The following is a 9,244-nucleotide window of genomic DNA, read 5'->3' as shown; positions in this document are numbered from 1 at the left end:
ACAGACCCATCTCTACAGGCCCCATTTGTGATGTTTTGTGGTCTGTTGCTTATATTAGTTATATTTTGTATTTGGCAGGCAGTATAATTGTAATACTCTATTATACTTATTTTGGTTTTTGCCTGTTTGTTTGCAGCAAATTCCTAGAAGTTGTTTCTTATTGGAGACATAACTGTTCTGCAACTTCACACAGGTCTGAATTGTTTATGGTGTTTTGATTATGCAGAGTAGTAAAAATTATTACATTTACTTGGTTGGTCTTCACTTTTAGTACTTCTAAATTTAAGATGTAATTAGAAAGTCTTTTTATTCTGATACTTTCAAGTCCATACTTTTAATTAAGATATTCATTTAGTGGTTGACAGTTTCATGCATATATATTGTGCACTTTAGTGACTTTAACCCATTGCCTTCTCACATCACACTGTCTGTTCAACTGAAACTCTCTTCTTTCTAAGAAGTCCCTCTCAAACATCTGCTTTTGTGTGAGTGTGTTTGTGACCTTCTGAGTTTGATCAGAAATGCTTGTTTGAACATTGGTAGGAGGATATTTACTGGAGCATTGAGTACTTGGCAGTGGATGATGAAAGTGACACATCCTCAATCAACAGCCAATAAAAGTCAGTCATCCCTCCAGTAGGAGTTGTCCTGCCCGGTCCTCTCCACCCTCCATTATGAAATTTTGGTTGAACCAGTGTCATGCAGGACTTATGCAATTAAGCATAGTAGGGAAATTTCATCAATCTATGGGCATTTCATGTCCAGAAGATATGCCTTTGTGGAATAAAACCTTATAATCTTGCATTCTGGTTGCTCCCTTTTTGGTGATGTACTCTGAGTCTTGCATGTGTGGAAGAAAAATTGGAAACTCACTAAATTATAGGCATATTTAAAATGCACTAATAATAGTGGTAGAGAGGTACCAACAAACTCCATGAGTAGAAGATGCTCACCCTAGAATACATTAGTCATTAAACAACTCCCAGTGCTGTGCGTAAACTCTTCCTATGAGTTGTTGATCAAAGAAGACCCATAGGTCCCCCAAACAATATAAATCATTGCCATTACTTTTGCTATTCCACCAAACTTAAACATAAAATCAAGTTTCTGATGACAAACATCACACACTTCGAATATAGAACACAGACAAATTAATTTGGGGCTGAAAAGGGGATTTCTCTCTACTTGCTAACTTTACTACTGTCAGAAAGTGTTCTGACATGATTGAGGGAAGAGAACCACATTATGACGGGGGTAACTAACACTCTCCAATTGAACTTGTTCAATAGTCAGAATCCATGATTCCTGACACATGGGGAAGAACCAGTGGCTAGGGAGGCAATAGACTTTAGAGATGAAACTACTACTCGTGTTTTGCTAAGTGAAAACATTGTTAAGACACCTTCTAAATATTTTTTTCTTATACCAAATACTAGTGTTGCCTCCATCCCTTATGGGAAAATCTTTATAACTGAGGATGGTGATTAAGTGTAGGCTCATAAGTGGTCAAAATGCAAATAATCAGCAATGGCAGACTATTTGGCCCTGAACACGACATCTATTATCATTCTTTCAAACTGTTTATTTTTTGTTCTGAACATTTCTACATTTTCTTACTTAATATAAACCTACAGTACTTGAAATTTAAACAGTACTTGGTATATAAATCTTGTCTTTCTAAATTTCATTATGATAAAATTTCAAACCTTGTGTATTCTATAGAGTATTTATAAATTTTCATGATTTAACTCACAATCCTCATATTTACAGTGGTATAAGAATTATATGCCCTCAACAAAAACTACATTGCAAGTTTAAATTTTGCTCTTTACCCACTGTGTTGATAAGGTGATATGAGCTCTCCTGATGCTGCGCAGTAGTACACAGTCAAAGAGCCCTGTCAGCCATAGAGTTAGAAGGGCAAGCCATAGCACGATGGGTTCAGCAACTTAGAAGTAATATTTCAGCTCGATGATGGTGGTGGATGCCTTTAATCCCAGCAGTGAGAAGTGAGAAGTGGGAGGATCTCTGAGTTTGAATCCACTCTTATCTTCAGAAATAGTTCCAGGACAGCCAGGACTACACAGAGAAGCCTTGTCTCAAAAAAAAAAAAAAAAAAAAAAAAAAAAAAAAAAAAAAAGAAAGAAAGTAAAAGAGAAGGAGAGAGAGGAGGACAGGTGGAGACAAAAAGGAGTAGGGGGATAAAAGAAAGAGACAGGGAAAAGAAGGAGAGGAAGAGGAAGGAGGAAAAGGAGGAGGAGAAGAGGAAGAAAAGGAGGGGGGAGAAGAAGAAAGAGAGAAGGAGATAAAAAGAAAAAAAATGTTTTTACTTTTCTCCTCAACTTGACACAATACCCGACAGATTATGTGTGGTATATTTGGTATGACTTCAGAGGGCAGTTCCTTCTACGAAAAATGCATGTCCCCATCCATAGTGGCAGGACAGTAAGAGGGTTTATCATTGAATGTTGGTGGATCTGGAATCCAAGAGCCAAAGTGATTGCAGTGCTCACCGGTGACACTTGAAAGCCCATCCTCAGTGATCGACTTCTTCAACACTTTATAATTTCTTAAGGCAGCACCACAAGTAGGCAAGTGGTTATTAAGCACATGAACATTTAGGTACCATTTCTGACTTCATCAGTAATAGATTTATTTAATAACTTACTTTATGCTCAACATATGATGGTCCGACAGGATATAACCTCATCATATGTCAAGAAGCATCTGTATTTATTTTAGCTAGTGAAAATAAATGATTAATAAAAGGGGCTGTAATTTAGAGGCCACTTGCCAATATAGTACCTACTATGTCATATGAATTGTTAAAGTCTGTTATGTATACTGTTAACTGGTCTCGATAGTACTAAGTGTTCTAATTTTGAATGCAGTTTTATAATGTTTTCTTTGACAATGCTTAAATGATCATATTCATGAACACAAATGAAGGCTTGTTTTCTAAGAAAAGACCTCATTAGTATATTTCAAACACATGAAATGACACATGGGAATCCCTTCTGGCACTTACTGGCTTTGTGTATGCAAGACTTAAGTCCTTGTGATTGTGATATGCCTGTGCCTTTAAAAGAAATTCTTCTGTAAGAATCAGCACATATAGAAAAAACCTTCCTCCTGAGCTAGGTTTATTTTTAGGTAAAAACCACAGAATAAGAATCTAATCAAGCTTCCTGTTATAATGTAAAGTGGAAATATAAAGATGCCTGATTATTTTGTGTTAGTACCAACTGTTTCATTCTATCATCTGTCTTTTTCTATCACCTCCACTGTGATGTCTTGGAATGAGACTCCTGACATGTAATAGAAAACTTCAGAGGAAACATTAATATGTTCTTTAGTTCAAGTAGCTCATGTTTTCACAGAGGCAAATGAAAAGTCTCTGGACCTTTTCATTTACTTCTACGACAACACGCTCGGAGAGGAAAGATTTTTGCCAGATGTTTTAGTTTTAAATTACAGTGCCCATGATTGGTTTCATTTCTGGGTCACCCATAGCAACCATTACATGTGAGTGCAAGATGAGCAATGAACGCAGGGGAAATCCTCAAGAATTTAAATGCAAATGCTGTGAATTATGACCAAGTAGGGTTTGTTAGCAAGATAATGCAAATTGACAACATTGTGTATTAATTTCTAGTTTTTTTCTTTGTAACTTTTATTCATTTTTATAAGCAAATCCAAATCTGTTTTAGTGCCATGTCATTTTAAAAACCTCTTACATCAGTGGGAGCTTTGGTTCCCTAAGACAGCATTTTAGAGATACAAATTGGAACCTTTCTCTACAAATCCCCAGCAGCTCACCTGAGTACACAGTTTCAGAAAGCCACTTCTCTTCAGTCTGTTCCTGTGGTTCCTCGTTTTTCTTTCAAAGAACAGAAGTCCAAATATTTCATAAAGTAAGGCAAGCATGGTGGTACATGCTTTTAATCCCAGAACTCAGGAGGCAAAGGCAGGACTCTCAGTGAGTTTCAAGTTGGCCTTGTCTATCTAGTGAATACCAGGACAGTAAAAGCTGCAGAGTGAGACTGTTGGTTCACAGCCCCATTGTCTTGTTTTGACACTGATGACTTTCTCTATAGTTTTATCAGCCTTCTTCTTTTTCTGAGTTTTTTGACTTGCAGAAATATAGAGAAGAGCTTTTTGCTCTGCATCCTTGAACTCCATCTCAGACTTAAGGAGGTCAGGCTCAAAGGAAGCACTGGATATCCACATGTAGTCATTGGGCATGAGTACAATAGTAAGTTTAAACTGGGAAACAAATTCAGCCTCCTTGTCATAGAGAATATTAAATGGTTGTTTAATATTAAATATTAAATGATACACTATGCCATATCCACTCGAGCGTTCTTCTCATCTTCAAATGCTCTTAACATTAAAAAGCATGACATCAATACCTCATTCCACTTCACTGAAAAAGGCTTGGGAAGGTTTCATTTTCAGGCAATATTGTTATGAAGGGTCTCATTTGTAAATGGTGGTACTCTGCCTTGCATCTTTTGTCTTGCCTTCTTGTTAGCTGGGGAGGATTTCCACAGCATACATTTTAGGTATTTAAATTAACTCAAACAGCCTTTCATGGTCTATCTACTAGTCTGTGAGATTCTGGATAATAGTTTTATATCCATGGATTACATGCTACTTCAACTGGTATGAAAACATACCTTCTATTGGTAGCAATTAAATGACTTTAGTCTTCTGTCACTTGTGTATTCTGGTTTTTAATTGATACAAAGGTGATTGGCTTTATTGACATCAGCTTTATGTTCTGTTACTTGGGTCCCTGAATCTATTCTGATATTGTGAAAATGTAAGCCACATTAACAATGAAGTCATCCACATGGATACCAAAATCAATTTTTACCAAGGAATCTTTCTTGAGTATAAAGTCATAGTCACTCTTCAGAGTTGAGAAGCGGTACACTTAAGTGAAATGAATAATAAGAACATGGCGGACAATGAAGGCTGATGAGAAGCCAAGGACAATGGCACTAGGTTTCGATCCTAATACATGAACTGGCTTTGTGGGAGCTTAGCCTGTTTGGATGCTCACCTTCCTGGGCCTGGATGGAAGTGGGAGGACCTTGGTCTTCCTGTAGGGCAGGGAATTTGGACTGCTCTTCAGTATCGAGAGGGAGGGGGAATGGACTGGGGGGAGGAGAAGAGGAGTGGGGATGGGGGAGGGGAGTGGGGGAAGGGGGCAATGTGTGGGAGGAGGGGAGGGAAATGGGAAACGGGGAGCAGTTGGAAATTTTAATTAAAAAAGAATAAAAAAAATGAAAAAAAAAAAAAGAAAAAAAAAAGAAAATGCTGGTAGGAATGGCAATACACTCCATCATTTCCTTTTATTTATTGAAGATTTTTCCTATCTCTACCACAATCATTACATCATCATTCTCACCGAGGCTCAGCAATGACACATCTAAACCTGAAGCTTTCACCAAAGATCAAAGGTCCGATTGGATAATATCACCTGTCCGCTCTGCACCTTTCTTCTATTTGGATATAACTAGGTCCTTATTTATAGTTTTCTCCTGGTTCTCATCTTCCCCTGACATCTTCTGACCACCACTCCTTTGGCTTCACATGACTGTCTCCCTTACTAGCCACAAACTATGGCCAGAGTCTCTTTGACCCCAATGAAAGCATTAGCAAGCAAGGGAATGGGAGGGCTTATGGAGAGCTCCTTGTAAATTTTAAAAACTCATGTCCTTCAAAAATGGCTAAATAATTATATATAACATTTACAATAGTAGAAATATCTATCAGGTTTGGGGAATAGTTAATTGGCCTGCTGACAAGTTTTGTGTAAATACCCAGAAAGCTTCAAAAGGAAGTAAAGATTGCTGTTTTACACATCAAAAATGCCCCTCTTTAAAGTTTCATTGTAGAATGACATACCTACCAATTTTGTGATCCGTCTTCCTATTTTAGTTCTTACTGATTACTTGTTACAATGTTGCAAGTTTTTTACTTGTTATTTTTCTCTAATTCATCTACCCCTACACCCACACAGATTTTGCTGTGGGTGTATAGGAGTCCTAGTCAGTAAGAGTCTTCATTTCTGTTAGTTATGATGTCCAGGACATAGATGTAGATAAGAATCCACACCGATATCTGAGAGTGTCTTAAAGGTGGCTCCTTACTTCAATGGATGAATTTCTATCGTTGTGGATCCCTTGTCTCAGCAGCCAGTAGCACTATAAAATGAGCGCTGATGCTTCTTCAAGTCATGGAAGCAACTTAGTTGTACAGTTCCAACTAATGATACGGTGCTATGATATTCAGCTCAATCAGTGCAGCATAAAAGCAAGCACAGACAACACATAGGCAAATATAGCTAGGTTCAAAAAAACTAACCTTTACCTGAAGACACTTGAACAAAAGAGGAAAGATGATAGATTTAGTTAACAAACTGTAGTTTATCCTAAGAAACAGTTCTGAAAATATGAATTAGAATCCACCGAAGGCTATAAAAATCAGGTAGCCAGACATAGCCTTAGGATTTTGTTTTGGTAGTTATGGGTATGCCTCAATAATTTGTATGTTAAGCAAATTCTCTGGTGGTTATCCATCTGAGGTCCACAATTTGAGAATAGTGCATCTTACTCAAGAATTGGGGAACTTCTTCTCTAATGTACCAGCCAGGAATATTGTCAGACGTGAAGATTATTCAGCTTTTGTTTCAGCCATGATAACTCAGTTGTAACACAAAAGCTGAAATAGATAAGTCCTAAGTAGAAGATGTTCTGTGTTCTTCTGAAACTATTTCCAAGAATAAGCAGCAGGCTAGATGTTCACAGATACATGATCCGAAAGACTCATGCCACCCAAAGAACTAAGGTAATTAATAATATTATCTTGAGCAATTAAATTTTTGTTTTTTATATAAACATCTGAGCAAATATTCATTAAAAGCAAATTTTAAAATGACTTTTAGAAAGTTTATCAGGATTCAATTATTTAATTCTGTGGAATTATGTCCAACTTGACCATGAATAATAGGTGTCACTGATAAGAAAGTAACTAAAATTGATGAAATGTTCATGTAAAATGAGAAAAATATTGTTCTTGAAATTTCATTATTGTTCTCTGTGAGCAGTTATGTGTAGGTAAGACAATTTTCAGTTTTATATATTTACCAAATTACCTTTATATGTAGTATTAAAAATGTTAGAGCCTCTAAATTTCTACTTTTCTCAAATACCTCCCTCTCTCTATACGTGTGTGTGTGCATGCATAATTTTGGCAATGAACACTAGCCTAGAGAATAAGTGCATGCATAAATATGTGTTTAAAACTACTCTTTCCTAAACCACCTCAGTGTTCTTTGCATTATTTTTCCTATGGCATATATCATCTATCTATCTATCTATCTATCTATCTATCTATCTATCTATCTATCTATCTATCATCTATCTGTCTGTCTGTCTGTCTGTCTGTCTGTCTATCTATCTATCTATCATTTCATTTGTTCTTAGCCTTTTAGCATGTATTCAGTGTCTGCTAACAGTTAACCAGTCTTTACCTCCCCACTCCCTTGCTTATTTCCCATCTTTTTCTTTTCTCCCTGAAACTTTCTCTCTTTCAAATTCTTGTCTACTTACAGTTTTTGTTTGTTTGTTTTTTGTGACCCACTAATTTGAGACATAGTTGTCTGTGTAGCTGTCAATTTGGAGCTCTGCTTTGGTACCTATTAGGTAGAGTAGTGAGTAAACAGCCAGAGATAATAATTCCCTATCTGTTGGAATCTATCGATAGTTAATAGCTCATTAGTAGGTCCCCATGAACCCCTACCTATCCATGGCTGTTTGCTGACAGGGCTAATCTTGTGTGCACTTAGTACAAGTAGCCAGTGGATATTGTGAGCTGACAATTATAATGGTTATGTTGATTTTACAGGGTGACATTCTATAACTTTGCATTCTGTCTTGCAACTCTTGAAGACTCTGTGATCCCTTTACTATAAATTTCCCAGAGACGTATAGGGTAAGGTGTGAATATCTTGTTTAGGACCAAGTGTACAATGGTCACTTATCCTTAGCACCTTTGACAGCCATATGACTCTGCATTCATTGTTTTTCACAATTGTCTTTTGTTAATGGAGTTTTCCCGTCACAAATGACCCCCAGTTTCTAAATAACCAACTCAGAGACTTAGTAAAAATTATAAATGCTTGACTGACAGATTAAGCTTGTTATTAGCTAACTTCTACATTTAAATTAGCCCATAGATTTTATCTGCCTTCTGTCACATGGCTCATGGTTTATTGTTATATCATTATCTACGTGTCCTGCTTCTTCTGCATCTGACTGGCATCTCCTCTACCTCTGCCATTCTTCATCCCAGCATCATTAGTTTGGTTGCCCCTATTATACTTCCTGCCTGTCTACTAGACAGTCCACTTTTTATCAAATCAATAAACGACAAACCTTTATAGTTTACAAAAGGAATATTATACGGCACTTCCCCTTTTTGTCTAACTAAAAACAAATTTTTTACTTTTAACATAGTAAAATTATATTCAACAAAACAGTTATTAAGTAAGGATTACAGTTACAATATCCAGTACATTTATATTTGGCAAATTTAGAGAAAATACTCCTATCCTGGTGGGTTTAAAGTTTTGTACCTAATTCACTTTCTAACCTAACTAAGAAAAACTTTGTCTGATTATTTATTCTTTAACTCCAACAAAGACCACAGAAGTGTGAAATACTACCTGATGATAGAGACATCTGGCTGCCTAGAGAGTCACCCAAAGTTTTTCTATAATGTTGGGGCATCCAAGTTTGGACTACAGGCCTAGTATATCAGGCGGACATTTCTGAGAAACAGGGAAGTTTGAAGGACTGTCTTCTTTGTCTTGTCAAAGTTTGACAGTTGCTTTTTTCCTTTTCATCCTGTTGGTCCAGAATGGGCAGTATACTCTCAACAACTGAGGCACAGGCAGTTTCTTTGCCAAAATCTAGGTTTTGCCATAAGGAAAACAAACTCCATATAGAGTTTCTTCAATGCCCATCATTTACTCTGAAGTAAATGATGCCAGGAACAGATGTATCTTACTGTCACAAAAGATTATTAAACATATTAAATGTTTGGTCTGTAGTTCTTTGTAGTGTTCAATGATCATTTTTTTATCTAAATATATGTGTATGACCTTGAAAACATACCTAACATGACTATAAATTTAACTATTATAGAAAGCTATTAATCTGTATTTCTTAAT

General features: G+C 36.5%; 1 pseudogene; it reads right to left on the bottom strand.

Moving 5' to 3' along the window:
* Positions 1-4,005: 4,005 nt before the first annotated feature.
* LOC130864021 (proliferation-associated protein 2G4-like) lies at positions 4,006-5,573 on the bottom strand (annotated as a pseudogene).
* Between the last annotated feature and the right edge of the window lie 3,671 nt (positions 5,574-9,244).

Source organism: Chionomys nivalis, chromosome 1, assembly GCF_950005125.1.
Source record: "Chionomys nivalis chromosome 1, mChiNiv1.1, whole genome shotgun sequence".
NCBI lineage: Eukaryota > Metazoa > Chordata > Mammalia > Rodentia > Cricetidae > Chionomys > Chionomys nivalis.
This window is presented reverse-complemented; position numbering and strand designations above follow the sequence as displayed.